Genomic DNA, 15,893 nt, shown 5'->3' on the forward strand with positions numbered 1-15,893 from the left:
ATGTGACTATTTTTACATAAGATATTTACAGGGGATGATACACCAAGAAGATCATCAGGGAATGTTTCAATCCATCAAGAACTGGCATCCCCAAAAAGGAGACATTTTAGAAATGCATTCACAAAGGAGAAGCCACATGGAGACACAGAGAAGGTTGTACAAGCCCAGGCCTGGGACAGATTCTCGCTTGGAGCTTTCAGCAGAGCTCAACCTTCCTAAGATCTTGACCTCCACCTGCCAGCAGTGTGACAGAGCTCTGGCTGTCACTGAAGGCACTCATACATGTGGCCACATCCTGGACCCATCCTCAGGCTGTGGCTACCTTAGGGGTATCCTTTATCCGAGATGGGGCTCAGCTCTGGCAGAAGTCACACAAACAGCACTGCCATGGTGCACGGTAGTCTCCAGCTCAGAGTGAGAACTGGTTTAGGAGGTTTTGTTCACAGTTCCTAAGCCCCTAGGTCACTGGGCCACAATCTCTCCCCTCCCATCCCATCCCATTTCACTACTAAGAACAACCCAGACTTCATAACTGGGCCAGGCTTCCTCCAATTTCATCTTCCCCTAAAATCAGCAGCTCTCACTCCCCTCCACTCATTTTCCACTTAATCAACACCCAAGCCAGATGTGTTCTACCTCTTACTCAGCTTGAATCTGACATGGGCACAGCCAAGGACCCTGTTACCGCTGGCTGAACTGGGCCCTTTGCCTCTAGCTTTGTCCCCCCTCGCCCCCTCCCCCCCCCACACCACCACCACTTTCCTCCTAAAAGATGTTAGAGTGATCCATTTTGTGTTTCACTTCACAAAAAGTTCTGGAGACAAAGGACTCTGTCCCAATTTGATCCTGTACTCCTAGTCCCTGGTACAGCATAGACACACAGCAGATAATTCATGTGGAGAGGGAGGCATGGCGGATGGCTGGGAATCCTCAGCACTTCACAAACACAACTTTTCCAGGAACCACCCCCACATAGCAACTTCTTCACACAGAGGAACTTGGAACTTGATATTTTGGTTGGACGTAAGCTTCTGAGATTAGTCATGGTTATTGCTACTTCTTAGTAACAAAATGCACACTTTGGGAAGTACCTGGGCCTAGCATGGAGGCCAATGGAGAGGAACAAGAGCAAGAGAAAGGGTGGGAGGGAGGCCAGTGCTCCAACTCTACAATCACATGTGTGACACTGATTTTCTCTGAGCTCTGCATGTCACTAACTCCTGCATGTCCTGGTTTTCTTCATCTATTGCAAGAGAATGATAATACCCATCCTGTGTACTTCCACTACACTGCACTGCATGCTAATAAGATGGTTTGCATGAAATGATCTTGACAATCTTGAAAAGTAACTGGTTTTCTAAGCCCAAGCTCTCCAGCAAACAGGAAATGAGCCTCCCAGAATTACAAATGCTAAAGGAGCTATCTTTTCAACTTAAAATAAGGCCACGCAGTGTACTCACAAGCATAAGTCATTTTAACCTATTGCTTATATAGTCAGGCATGGAAGTTCAAGGTTTATACAGCCATAGAACACTGGAACACATCTCAGGCAAGAATCACCAAGCCCAGTTTTCTTTCTGGGGTGTGTGGACCTTCTCATGAACATTTGCCTCCATCCCATTTTTCTGAAAACTGGCTCCCAGTACACACTTGATTGATGAAATCCATCATCCACAAAACCCAGCAGCTGGTCCAGCCCTTGCTCACTACTGCTAGAAACACCTCTTACTAATTCAGACACTCCCTGTCCAGGAGGTCACTAAATTCTGACACAGTCCATTCCATTGGTGTGCAGGTCTACTTGTTTCAACATTCATGCCTGTTTGGAACCAACATAGTAAACACACACCCTCCTCCCTCCTCGAATTTCCACTGTTTCCCCCTGAACCACGGAGAAAAAGTCAGAAAACAGAGTACCCCTTGTCCATACAATGTTCCTTGACATTACACACAAACCCACGTTTCCTGCTTTCCAAGTCAAACACCTCTCATTTCCTCCTCCATCCCACCTGTGATCTGCTGCCAGAACCTCCAGCTCACAGACTGTCCCCTTCAAACAACGTCTCCCTGGTCAGTGTCCCTATGAAGTACAGGCAGTAGAGACACCCCTCCATAACACACAAGGCTGCGTTCCCTGACTCTTCTCCCCATCTCAGTTGAGAATCTCCTTGTACTGAAAAATGCAATTAAGTAAATTCAAAGAGAAACACTCAAAAAAAGGACAAATGAGTATATATTCAAATTAAAGGGCAGCTGCTTCTGTAAGCAGAGTCCAAAGGGATCCAAGTCAGGATCTAGAGGGAAGTATCTGGTATTGTAAGCCTCATTATTAGCATCTCTGGGACTCTACAGTTTGTCAAAATGACATCTCCCCGTCTCCCTCTTTCTCTCTTTTCTCTCTTTCTCCCTCTCTCTCTCTGCATTTCTATCTGTCTCTCTATCTGTCTTTGTCTCTCTCTCTCACACACACACAGACTGATATCACCTCTTATATTATATTACTCCACCCCCAAAAGAACAAAAGACCTCTTTAGATTTTAAATCTTCTCATTAAAACACTATAATCCCTCTATTTGGAACAATTGGTCTGTGTATGCATTTTTCCATCTGGGGAATGGGTACACTCTTAATTCTCCCCTTTTGTATAAATATGTTAAAATAAATAAGATACAAAAAATAGGACCAACCCTATAGTGTAGTGAGTAAAGCTACAGCCTTTGGTGCCAACAGCCTTTATGGACACCAATTCAAGTCCCAGCTGTTCCATGTCCCACTCAACTCCCTGTTGATGCGCCTGGGAAAGTAGCAGAAATTGAGCCTCCATGAATTCCACAGGAGAGCCTTGGAAGAAGCTCCTGGCTCTTGCTGCAGTGTGGCCTAGCCCTGACCACTGAGGCCACTTGAGGAGTGAGCCCGTAGGTGAAAGATCTCTGTCTCTCCCTCCCCTTCTAACTATGCCTTTCAAATAAATTGAATAAGTCCTTTTTAGAAAGATACAAAAATTATTGTAATTAAGCATTTTTTAAAATACAGTTCAATAATGCCAGAAATATTCAAATGGTTAAACAACCAAGTTCCTCTATTTAGTATTAAATAGCTAAAACAATGTAAAATATCCTAGATCATTTAAACAGAGCTCCCAGAATATCTAATAACTCTTAAAGATCAAGCATCTGTATAATTCACTCTTACAGTGCTCCTTTTAATGGCCCAATAGTTCTTGTACATTAAAACACACACACACACACACACCCTATATGCATATCCCCTGGAAAGGATAAAAACAGGTTCAAACATTAATCTACCTGCCTCTAGGATGTCCCTTCCAAAGTGCATGCCAAGTAATTCTGTGTAATTTTTTTCTCCCCGGTTTTTGCAAGTGTTTGTGAAACACACACACAAAATAAACGATCATATTTCATTGCCAGTGCTGCCTCCATGCAATCAGCAGACATCTCTGTTTTGATTTAATTTTTTTAACGTTCTGAATGGTCAGCATGGGTAATGGTTTGGATGATTAACACAGGTATTTAACAACAACAAAAAAAATACAATTTCAAATTACACACCATTTCATGGTGCCAAAACACACACCATCATCTCTGATGACGTCCATCCAGCATGGCACTGTGAGTGGTGGCTCAGTCATCGGCCTTGTGAAGCTGGAAGATGCAAGTGTTAACAATGTATGCTTGGGGAAAAAAATGTCTGAAATATAGCTTCCCTCTTTTTCCACTTAGACAAGATTTAATCAACAATATATATCTAAATTGGTGTACTAATACAAACTAGCCCAGAAGGAGGGATAACCAAAGTTACAAGCATATGCCCCAGTAACATTCTAGTCATTCATGGTCAGTGTTTTTAATGTGTATGTGTGTGTGTGTGTGTGTGTAGAGTTTGAGACTTTAACTTGATGCCTAGAAAAAACATCTTAAAGCACCACTCCCTGTCCCTGATTTCAAATTGTACTATCAGCTGTGACTTGGAGCTCACCTATGAAAGACACAGAAATGCAGGGAAAAGCTGTAAGGAGGAGTGGCACAGTGGACTAAACCATTGTTTATGGCATTGACTTCCCATAACAGCATGCCCTATTGCACCTGAGAAAGTATTTCTGAGATGGCCTGAGTATTTTTGTCCTTGTCACACAAGTGGGAGAGTCCTGATGGAGTTCCCAGGTTTCTAGGTTCTTCCTGGCCCAGCCCCAGCTTCAGCTATTGCAATCTTTTGGAGAGTAAACCATTGAATGGGGGATCTCTCTCTCTTCTGTCACTCTGCCTTTCAAATACGTAAAGTAACTTTAACAAAGAAGAAGAAAACTACAGGGGGAAGTCCAACTTACTACCACCCTTAGGAGAAAACAAAATCCAAATAACTCAAAAACTGATCTTCAAGGCCAAGTGTGATGGTGCTACCTTGGAAGAGCAAGAACAAAGGGTATTTGATGAAAGAGAATTCTGAAGCTGGGGCTAGAGTGGATCGGGCTAAAGGAATGAATCGCTGAAGCTCTTTACCTTCAGTTCACTACTCAGATGAACAACTATGTCATTCATCTCAGCACCTTCACACACTGGCCTTTAGCAATCAATCACAAAGTAGCCTGAGAGGGAAATTCCCCAGAGACCACCACACACACACACACACACACACACACACACACACACACACACAACTCAATGGCCACAAATGGCTCCATGCAACTTTCAGAACAGATGCCATGTTAGGAAGTAAATGTGCCTGTCCGTATCTGTTAATCAAGCCAGGGATACAGAGTCTGAAACCTGGGAGTGAGAGAATATTTTAGAACACCTGTGAAACATGAAAACTATAGGTGGATTTCAAAATTCCTTGACAACAAAATGAGCTTCGCTTGCAGTTCCTTACATTGCCCTCATCCTCAGCAAGGAAATCATGTGAGTACAAACAATGCAGAGGAAAGCATCAAAATGGATGTGATTTTGTGGGACCAGAGAGCAGTGGTAGAGTGAACTCATCCTCTATTTGTGTCATACGGACACTGGTTCATGGCCAAGCCGTTCCACTCCCAATCTAGCTTCCTAGTTATGGTGTGGGAAAGCAGCAGAGAATGGCTCCAGACCCTGGGTGCCTAAGCCATGTGAAAGACCAGGAGAAAACTCCTGGCTTGCAACTTAGGATAGGATATAGTAGCCATTAAAAAAAAAAGTTGTTAAAAGGTTTCTATAAACAGTATACATAATGGAAAAAGCCCCACTTACTAGCTAACCAGTGTAGTGTTCATGCTTGGGTTATGTGGTTCTGTAAGCCTGTCCCTCCACCCCCGGGTAACAGATGAGCAAAATGTCAAGTCCTGTTAATCTTTTGGTTTCTCCGTTTATAGGACGGGAGGCAGATTAGAACTATTGTGTTGATAAAAGGACATTAAGATTCTCCCACAGCATGGCATTTCAGAAAACACAAACATCATCACCTCAATAGGTAGCAAAGCATGGAGCCTGGAGTCTACAACTGTGTCAAAGACACGTGGTCAGCTTGACATGAACTTGGAAATAGATGGCCCTGAAGAAAACAGGAAAGGGGATCAGGGTGAAATGACTCAAACGTTCGGGAACTGGGAGGATTCCAACAGCAAGAGGTTACAAGAGATCTGCCCTGAGATCCCAGTGCAAGCAACACTGGCTACACAAGAAGGTATGTGAAGAGTCTGGAAATAACTATTTCATGTTTTTTTGCATCGTTTGCTGAATGCCCAGACTGAAAATACTGTGAACCAGTCAAAATAAGCCTTTCTGGTGTACATTGAGAAACCTTCATTCTTCTAATGCTTGAAGTTTATTATTATTATTCATGCTTATTCACTAGTTTCACTTTTACATGCTCAAAGATGACAAACAGAGTGAGTACCTAGGGGTGGGGGTGACCAGGAACACCTCAACCTGAGTTGAGTTGCCCAGGGCAGCTGCATAAATTTGAGAAAAAGCTCAGGCTCAGAGACAAGAAACACGGGGAGGTCCAGGTATCCCAAATACGAGAAGATTTTCTCCCTTCCTGAAAACAGCTTAAGGTAAGTAGGATCCAGAGGCAAAAAAAAAAAAATCACCATCATGTCCGGTTGATTTCTACAGGACTGTCTGTAAATCAGAACCTAAACGAAGATGCTCAAGGTAGCAGGCCCTTCCAGACACCCAGATTTGAAACTTAACACCGGGCTTATGTAGGGTACAAGGAATGATCTAACCTGCTCACCCCGTAGGAGGTTTTACCAATTACATATTCTTAAATATGTGCTGTAGGGTGCAGCCCCTCCTAGCCCCTGGCTGCCTTTGAACTTGAAGAAATCCTTCTTTACACTCTCTTTCCTTAAATGGAATTGTACACTGAGTGTACAGGACTGCATGGAGATTAGTTAGAACTCCACCTTGATTATGCATTGGAAACCCCAGAGAACCTTGGAAAACATGCAGAGGAGCCCCACCCCAAACCAATTAAGTGGGACTCTCAGAGGAGAGGGGCACTCTATCTTTCATTAGCTCCACAGGGGGTTGCAATGAGCTGCCAGCCTCAGCAAGCACTGGTGCAGACAGACCTACATGGTCTGACACCACTAGGGCACCAGTCACAGTGGGTATGGAGCACTTGAACTGCCACTGTTCTAAAATGAGCTCTGCGCTAGTTGTAAAACACACACTGGATTGCAGAGATTTTAATACCAAAAAAAAAAAAAGGAAAGAAAAAGAAAGAACAATGTCTCATTAATGTTTTGTGTTGATAATTAATGATAATCTGTGGATACAAATGGTTACTAAAATTAACTCTATCTGTTTATTTTTTCCTTTTCTGGTGTACTACTAGAACACTCACTGACATACAAGGGAGATTCAAAAAGTCCTTGAAAAAGGGGTATGAAGAGATAGTCTGTTGGGGTCCGACAAGCAATTTCTCCTTCATGCCCATCTTCCCGGAGCTTTTGAAGCTTCTTCCCGGGTAACTTGCATTTGTGGCTCCTGCTGTTGGCCAATAATCTCTTATAACAACGGAGGAAACTGTGGCAGTCAAGTTCAAGGCAGCACACTTCTTTCAGTCTGGGAATTTTCTTCTTTCATAACACATTTTCCGTGAATGTTTGGACGATTCATCCTGTCATTCCACGCTCAGAATGTACAAACATGAACCTTGACTGTTGCTGTCGATATCGTCTTGGACAATGCTACTGCAGCAAGGTACACCTGGCCCTTCTAGCACCACACCGCTTCACACCACAGCACCCTGGTGACAGTGGACTTGACCCTCAGTGCCTTCCACACTCTGACACATGGAAGTCATTACTGCTCCTACAATAGCCAACCTCCCCTTAAGGAGGTTTTGGTAAAATGCAGTGAGTCCTGATCAGACTTGGTACACAGAGATAAAGTATATTTTTTCTATTAAACATGTAATTCACCCCCTCCCAAATATTTTTTTTGTTGCATAATGTTTCCCCCTTGGGAAGCCAAAAGAGAGAGAAATGCCTAAAACTAGCTGAAATGTGTTATGTTCAGGAAATCACGCCTGCAATACAGGGCCTCCTCAGTGTAATAAAAGAATAAGAGAGACTTCAATTCTGGTATAAACCCTTCAAGTAAAGAGCTAGGAAAGGGAACCCCCAGGTGAGGCCCAACAGCACACAGAGTGGAGGCCCTGAAGGATTCTATTTAGATAATGTTATTGCCCAGCTTAGGCATATCCTGGTCTCAATATCATCTCCAGTCAAAGGCCTGGTGCTCTGGAGCCCTCTACGTTTGCGTGCAGGATTCGTGCTAGTAACAATGAGCCAAGCTTTGCCAATCAAATCTCCAAACAGTCTTACATATGCTGACCTAGACAGATAATATATTACAAATTGGGTTTCTGGGCAAAAACACACCTGCTAGAGTGAAAATAACTTTTTTGGCTCTGTGAGATGAGCATAAAATTGTTTCTGGTACTACCAAATAATGTTCCAGATCTCTTCCTAATGATGGCATTCCTGCCTCATCCCAAGACGGTTTCAGATCATTTTTAGTTCTACGAGTTTTACTTTCAGATGAAATCTGTGTGATTTGCAATTCCGAACTGTATGTTTAGTAACAATAACAAAGAGAAAGAATTTAAGTTACAATCAGTTTGGGAGAGCAATACTAGGAAAATTAACACTGCAGAGAATCTGCACGTAGGATAAAAAATGGATCAAGGAATCCATTCACAAATTCTGGCTTTAAAAAAAAGTCATTGAAAAATTAGTGGCAAATGTCAGAGGAATGTAGAAGGCAAAGCCATGGGTTATGCTTCATTTGTGATGATGGCATTCATGATTGTTTGGCTCATGGATAGACAACACAGTCCGGGGGCAGACTCCCTAATTGTGGGCCTCGGGACACACTTGTGAGCTGGTGTCTTCTCCGTAAAGGAAGAGGGATCGATCCACAGGATCTCCTTGTTCTAGCATCAGCCAGCCCCCATCCCACCAGCAGGACCTCAGGGCTACAAGAATCTCTTTCACCTTCTCTTAGACCAATGCAAGGCAAACACCAGCATGGTCGTAGACAATCCTTGCTAATTCTAGGGTGCAGGATAAACACGCAGCCCTTAAAGGAACAGAAAAAATTGAAACACGTATTTTTAAAGTGCTCCATTGATCCAAATTGATTTCTCAGATGAGAAAAGGGAAAACTAGAGTGAACCTGGGGCAAATAAATATCAAACTGTCCATGTAATATATATTTAGGAATTTACCGATTTACCGTAAACTTCATGTTTTCTGAAAGTGACAGAAATCTCAGTAAGACCTGTGCAAACATTATTCATGTTTCTGGCAGCATATTATCACTACCTGAAAAGTTCCAAAAGCTTGGTCTTTCTTTTTAAATTTTCTGACATTAAATCCATGATTTGTGATTCCCAACAATGGACTACTAATGGATGCTTAAAAAACACTAATCGCATATTTTTCCCCAATTATAAAATGTAATAACTCTTTCGTGAAAACATGAAACATGATGTCATTTTTAAAGTGCCATACTTCCTGTTGAAGGCAGTTCCACAGAGTAGATAGCTTATTTAGTTTACAAACAACAGCACAGAATGCTTCTTTAAATCCGTGTGGTGTATCTGTAAGAGCATATCTCTCACACTTCATATTTGAAACTATTGCACCCCACTTTTCATGATCTTATCTCAATTACATAATTTAAAAAATAGTCCTAGATTTACATCTTTAGACACTCATTTATAGAAACAGCAGTTGATTCCCATAGTCAAAAGGACAAGATAATGAATTGGCTGAGATCATTGTTCCATCTCCATCCAAGAAAGCTGCCTCTAAAAAAAGATCTTAAATTGCTGTAGAAATCCAATTTGTAAGAGGCAAAAGAGGCATATAGAAGGGGAACACCAGCCATAATCACATTAATTTTGTGACTAACGGCCCTTCTTTGAAGTGAGGACGAAGGGGTGGGAGGAGAAGATGACCAAAAGAAAAAGTGCACTCAACGCCCAATTTTCATCCAACGATACAACTTGCAAGACAAAGTTCACTTTTGCGGGATACAGCGAACATCACATGCCATCAGCAACATTTTCAGTTCCGTAACAAGAATCCTCTGCTACTCAGGAAATGCTATAGAATGGTGAGGAATCTTGGCAAAAAAAAAAAAAAGTGAGTCATGGTAAGAAATTAAAAAAAAAAAACAAAAACAGAAATCTATAGCAGAAGAGCCATTGACACACCAGGATTGACTGGTTTTGAATGTGCAGGTGTGAGAAACTGACAAGCAGTTAGAACAAAAACATTCCAGGTACTATAACCCAAAAGCCATCCAGGGGAGAAAGCATCTAACAACATACCATGCAACAGACTCCCCAATTCAAAGGAAAGCCTCAGTGTCACAGACAGAAGGCCCGGCTTCTACCGCTCTGCAGGACTGCTGGAATAAGCTTCCTGCTCAGGGATCAGCACAACGCACTTTTAATAGGCAATCGACAGGTACCCTCAAGAAACATGCAAAAAAAGAATGGCTAAAATGGAGCTATTTTCAACGGAATTGGCATGTTGGCCCCATGTAAAGTGGGGGAAAAGAGTACATGATTCAGTGAGGATTTCACATAAAACGCAGTGAGTCTGTATGCAACTCATAAGATAAATGCTGAGGAGACACCAGTAAGTTCCTTTGTTTCAAGTTTTAAAACTAGTGTAAGAGTTGATACACAATCAGTAGTAGCATCCTTCTTCTAGCCTTGGAGGTGGAAAATGTCTTTTTGTTGTTTTTGGCTTTTTTGCATTTTCAGTTTTCCCTTTCAAGCGCTCCTTTCTTATTAAAACATAATTACTTATTGAAGGGGTCCATGAAAGGGTCTTCCCCAAATGGGGACTCTTACCTAACACCTCACAGCCACCCATCTCTAATCCACATGTTTACGAACATATTTCACCCCCAAATAATTGTCTTTTTCACACTCGTGCACATGCACCATCTTCCACAGCACACAAAAATGCTACAAGTCCCAGGAAACTGACTAACGCAACATCAAACTTTTGTGCAGCCTAAGAATCCCATCTCTGAATCCATGAAAACCCACGAGTCCGCCCCTCCGGCCCAGGGCAGTCTTCTCTGCTTCAGCAAGCATCACCTTACCATGATCTGCAGAATAAAATCAGCCACGTGTTGCTTCTTGCCGTTACCACGTCAAAGTCCTTTCCACCAACTTCCTTCTCACCGGCAAGATTAGGAAGAAAATCAGACTGTGAAACCAGCTCTTAGCAGAAAGAACAAGTCTGGGATTTTCACAATCAATCCTACAACTTTCCTCGGGGGTTCAGGTCCCTGCTTCCTTCTCTACCTCTCTCTCTCTTCGGAATGAGCCTAATTTTTCCAGTAGCCTTGAACTCCCTAGATTTAGCTGACATGGAAAATGTGACTACAAACTTGTCGAACTGTCTCGCCTCCGACGCTGCACAGAATCCACTTTGTTGCAGGGAAGAACACCTCGCAAGCAGTAAGCAGCAAGCAGCTACACGCTCGGTGGAGACTTCTGCGCCGTGCAGCCCAGAACACCAAATCACAGTGCGCCATCTAGTTAGCAAACAGCCATCTCCATCCTGGAAGGGGGTGGGGTGGGGGTGGGGGACACCTTCAAATCCCTCCGCGGTTTTGGAGGGGAGGGACTCAGAGCTTGTCAGCAGTTTCTAAAGGTTCAATTGTTTATTTAAATTTTAAAATATATATATATCGCTACTGAGATAATCTACATCTAGTGGATATGGGAAAATTTAGGTTATAATGGCGCTACAAACTTTTACATCTAACTTTGATTTACAAGATAAAAGCAAGTTTTAAATTAAAAGGGCTTTCTGTTAATAGAGCTTATTATTCCGAAGACGGGGGGAATGAGTTTCTTCGAAAGTTGTCCCTGTGTGCATGCCCTATTATCTTTGCCTTTCCACTTCCACTAATGAGCATTCTTCTAAAGAGGCTGTTAATCCTCTGATGTGAGCTTCTGGTCAGAGGTAAGAGTTTGAATAAAACCACTAATCACTGATCACTAAATTACTGATCATTCATCACGCCCTCCAGTGCCTGCGACCCGGACCATTTTTCGCTTTAGCGTCTATGCATCGCCCAACAAGAACTTTCTAATTTTCCGATGCGCATGCAGGGAAGGGTGGAGGGGGGAGCACACGATTTCATCTCTGCGTGTGAACCAATCATGAATACCTCCGCAAAAACTGGGGCGGAGTGGGGGGGAGTTGTCAATTAGCACGCAGGCAGGAGTCGCACAAATGCCTGCCCGGCGGCATCACTTTCATTGAGAAGAAAGTTTAAACCTGGTGATAAAACGCGGGCTCCGCAGCAGTCTCGCAAATTCAGAAACTAAACACCGCTTTCGCCGGTAGTCACGAATTCCAAGTCCAAGCGCAAGCTCCGGTCCACCCTCATCCCTAGTCATGGCTTTTGCAGGCAAGTGTTCTTGCTGCGTGCCTAACCCCCTGCCACCATCACCACCACCCCAACCCCCAAACGCTCGCCTCCTCCTGAAAGGTTCTTTTTCCTTTTGTCCCTTGCACAAGTCACACACTCGGGGGCTTCTATGCGTGCAACCAGAAATAGAGGTTCCGGCTCCCTCCCATGCCGGAGGGTAGTCCACTGCTTGAAACACACTTAGGAGCAGGAAAAGCTACACACGCAGCGGTTTGCTGCGTGATCCTTTGGCCTCCGTGGCGATTCCCTCGGCCTCGTTTTGCAAAGGAAACGGCTTGTCTCGCTCTTGCACGGTGCGCGGCCCCCGCCCTGTTTCCCAATCTCCCCAGCTTGCCAGGGCGGGTGTTGCGCCCTGAGGGTGCAGGGTTAGCGGTGCGGGTGACCACAGAATAGAGAGCGGCGTCACCGCGCGGCCAAACGCTTCCCGGAAAGCCTTTTGGATCCCCAACACCCACACGCCCGACTCCCAGGAAGGGGAAGGCGGCTCTGCTGGGGTTGGGTGTCTGTAACACCAGAGCGCAAATTGCGCGCCCGTCAGGTGCCGCGGTCTCTGGGACGCCGGAAGCTCTCACCCACTCTCCGGGGACTGTGCGCGCCCCGTGGGAAGCTGGAACAGGCGGGGCGGGACCGGGGGCGGCTGCAAGGTGGGTAGGGGTAAAGAGCAGGGGTAGGGGGAAGAGTTGCTGGGTCAGCATTCTCAGTCCCTGAACCCTGGAATCTCTGGAGCTTTGCACATCAAACGTTCCCTGGCCTGCAGAATGACGTCATGGACCTGGATCCGGCCCTTTATTCCTTGACACATGTCAGAGCGGGAGGGAAAGACGAAAAATCAAACACATTGCAGACTTGGAGCACGCCAGGTACACGCCGCCCCCCGCAGTTTCAGGTGGGGTCTGGGCGGCAGCGGCGCTTGCAGGGAGGGGCTGGGGGCTGCAGAGCAGGTCTGGGGTCGCAACTACCAGACTCCCCCCAGTTCTTCCCCGCAAAGAAATTCGTAGCCGAGAGGCGCCCCGCGTATCCCCCCATGCCGGGAACGAACGTCAGCTCGGTTCCTGCGCGTCTCGCGCCTCCCCAAACTCGGTGAAAAGTTGCAGCGTTCGGGGTCCAGAGTCCACCGCAGAGCTGAGCGCTGCCGGGGCGTTACCGCGGCTCCAGCCCGAGCTGTCATTGGGGGGCGGGAGCCGGGGACAAGATGGTGATGAGGCTGTGTCCGGCGAGTGGCGCGCGGGGATCGGCACATAGACCCCCGCTGCAGCCGAATCCCCCCACCCCAAACGCCCCCTCTTCCCCCGGCAAGCGCTCTCCGAGAGCGACCTCCAGTCTGGGCCACTCGCGCCCCCACTTTCCCCGGCTGCGGTGGGGAGTTCTGGCCGCACCCGCTGTAAGTTTTCAAACTTTCTCCGAAGATGGGGGAAAGGGGTTCCGCGGCATCTCAAGGAAGCCGAGGGGCGCGGGCCGGAGGTTCCTGACTCGCCGTCTCCGCCGCCGCCACTTGACCACACTTCTGAAGGACTCCGCACCTTGTCAGGTCTCTGGAGGCAAGCACACACCCCCCGGTTCACAACTGTCCCCCCCTCCCCCGTGCAGGGAAACGCGCGCGCTGCCACACGCACACGCACGCCGGGGCGGCCGCGGCGCGGGCTCCACGTTAGCATCCCTCGGCAAGCGGCTCGGAGGCGAGCCTCCGGACGCCGCGCACTTCCACGGTCCAGCAGCACTGGGCCGGACCTGCCTCGGGCCGGCCAGACTGTTTACAAACACAGCGCGCCCTCCTCGGATTGCATCGTGTCTGCCCTGCTCCTCGCCCTGTGACCTGCGCCCTGGACCCCGGGAGCCGCTGCCGCCCAGAGCCAACCCCTGCAGGCGAGCACGCGCCAGGGGTGGCTCCCGCGGCAAGTGCAACAAAGTGCCTCGGCGCGAAAGCACCCAGAAGTGGCCGAGCCGTATTTTTAGGAACTTACCAAACAAGTGTGGAGAAGGCAAGAGCCGAGCCCGGGTGAAGGGACCACGTTGGACTGAGCAAAGATTACAATACATTCTATTTAGAGTGCATTACATCACCCCCCCGGTGACGTCACGTGGGATTCCTGAACTTCTAAATCATTGCGGTCCGCGGGGGAGGGCGGCGGAGGGGCGGGGTCGGCTGGCCGAGGAGGCGGGCCCCACCCCCAACCCCGCCCCGACCCCGCCCCGGCCCGCGCGCGGACCCTGGTGCCCCCGGTGGCCGGGAGCGACGGCGGCGGCTGCGACCGCGCAAGCAACAGCTTGCAGCGCCCAGCGCCGTGTGACACGACTCCCTGACATTAGTGGTGTGAGTCAGCTTGGAAACAATCCTGATGCTTTCAGAAAGGACCACGGAGGAGGAAGGGGCGCTCCCGCGAGAGAGGGCTTGGGGGAGGGAGAGTAGTTGAACCCAAGAGAGGGAACTTGGTGCCAACACTAGGGCGCGACGCACCCCTCCCCCGGCCGGAGATGTCCGGCTTCTTTCTGCCTGCCTGTGCCAGTCCTGACCTCATTCTCGTGTTCCCTGCATCCTGGCAGCTCTGGAGAGCTCTCACCTACACCCCTCCTGCGCCGCCCCTGGCCCATCTTACTTCCCCAGGAGGAGCTTCCTGGTGATGCCCAGTCACAGGGAATGTGCAACCTCCCCACCCGCTACCCCAACCCTCTCCAAACTCCCCGCTTGGTGCATCTGGGAAGCTCAAGGGGAGAGGAGCTCCTGCAAGCAAAAGGTGAGTCACAGCTCAACCAAAGGTTGAGCCTGATTTAGACTCAGGCGTCAGAGCCGGAAGGGCCCTTGGCAATCGCTCCCAGAGCCTCCTCAGTAACTGGCCCAAGTTCATGGGCTGGGAAGCGCCAAGCCAGGGCCAGAAGGCAGGTCTGCAGCAGAAAGCAGCTCAGCGTTTTCGAGCAGGCCATCACCACTATGCTCACCACTTTCTTGCCTTCATTTCCATTGCCTGGGAGTCAGACTTCAAAGGCTGACTGTGTAGACTGCCTTTTAGATCCATCCTACACCATCATGGGCATCTCTCACCTGCCACAGCATTTGCAACAGTGGAAACTCACTGGTACCTTCCAGTAATCTAGGGAACAATTAGGAGAAGGAGGACACAGATTTTCTAACTATCCTGCAATTTACAGGTGAGACAAGGTCAACTCCAGATCAGGGAACCTGGCGGCAGATCACCTGATGAGCAAGGGGGGACCCTGGAAACACTCCAACCCCTGTTTTCCACCCTAGACTCCCTCCAACTGGGCTGTCTCTTGTAGAATCAAGTGAGTGCTGCAGCTTGGTGGCAACTAGCACTTCTGGGCATTGTGGTTTGCTCAGGAAATATTTAGCACCTGTTGGCAGTCAACACTCCTGCCATTTATGTAACCTTGAATGCTTACCCAGCACCTTGCATCCCAACACATCACCACCATGACCGTGCGCTTTGCCCAGTATCATGACCAGACTGGCTACCAGTGCGCTGCATTGTCACTTCCCAGCTGCTTTGGACTCGTTCAGTGGAAAGCATATCTCTTCTCAATGCTGAAGTGACCCACTCTTCCTTGTGCTCGAAGCCACAGGGAACAGGCTGTTTGTTCCTCACAGCCCTGGAGTTGGTGACCTGCTCTTTTTTGCATGGAGCCCTGAAGGAACTATGAAGAAAGAACCCCTGTGCAGATCCAAATGGTCCCAAATAAAAGTTGAACTAGGACAGCTCCCGTGCCCGGATGGAGGGAAGGAAGCAGCAGTCTACCAGACAACAGGTTGTTTGTCCACATTCTACACTCGGTTACCAGCATAGATTTCCCCACCCAAAGTTGGGATCTACCTTCTGTACAACAAACAGAAAACAGATTAAGACACAAGTGGAAACCAGACCAGAAGCAAACTTGAGGCAAAAATACAGGAGGGAGAAGGGGGCA

At 47.3% G+C, this 15,893-nt stretch overlaps 1 protein-coding gene across 1 annotated transcript in view; it reads right to left on the minus strand.

Moving 5' to 3' along the window:
* Window positions 1-14,025, minus strand: part of CREB5 (cAMP responsive element binding protein 5) — a 380,309-nt gene extending 366,284 nt beyond the window's left edge. Inside the window, exon 1 of the mRNA XM_040965059.1 lies at window positions 13,937-14,025. The gene's annotated coding sequence lies outside the window, so the exon portion shown is untranslated. The remainder of the gene's footprint in view (window positions 1-13,936) is intronic.
* Between the last annotated feature and the right edge of the window lie 1,868 nt (window positions 14,026-15,893).

The sequence above is a fragment of the Ochotona curzoniae genome, unplaced genomic scaffold (genome assembly GCF_017591425.1).
Source record: "Ochotona curzoniae isolate NIBS_2020 unplaced genomic scaffold, NIBS_Ocur_1.0 scaffold_3835, whole genome shotgun sequence".
In the NCBI taxonomy this organism is placed as follows: Eukaryota; Metazoa; Chordata; class Mammalia; order Lagomorpha; family Ochotonidae; genus Ochotona; species Ochotona curzoniae.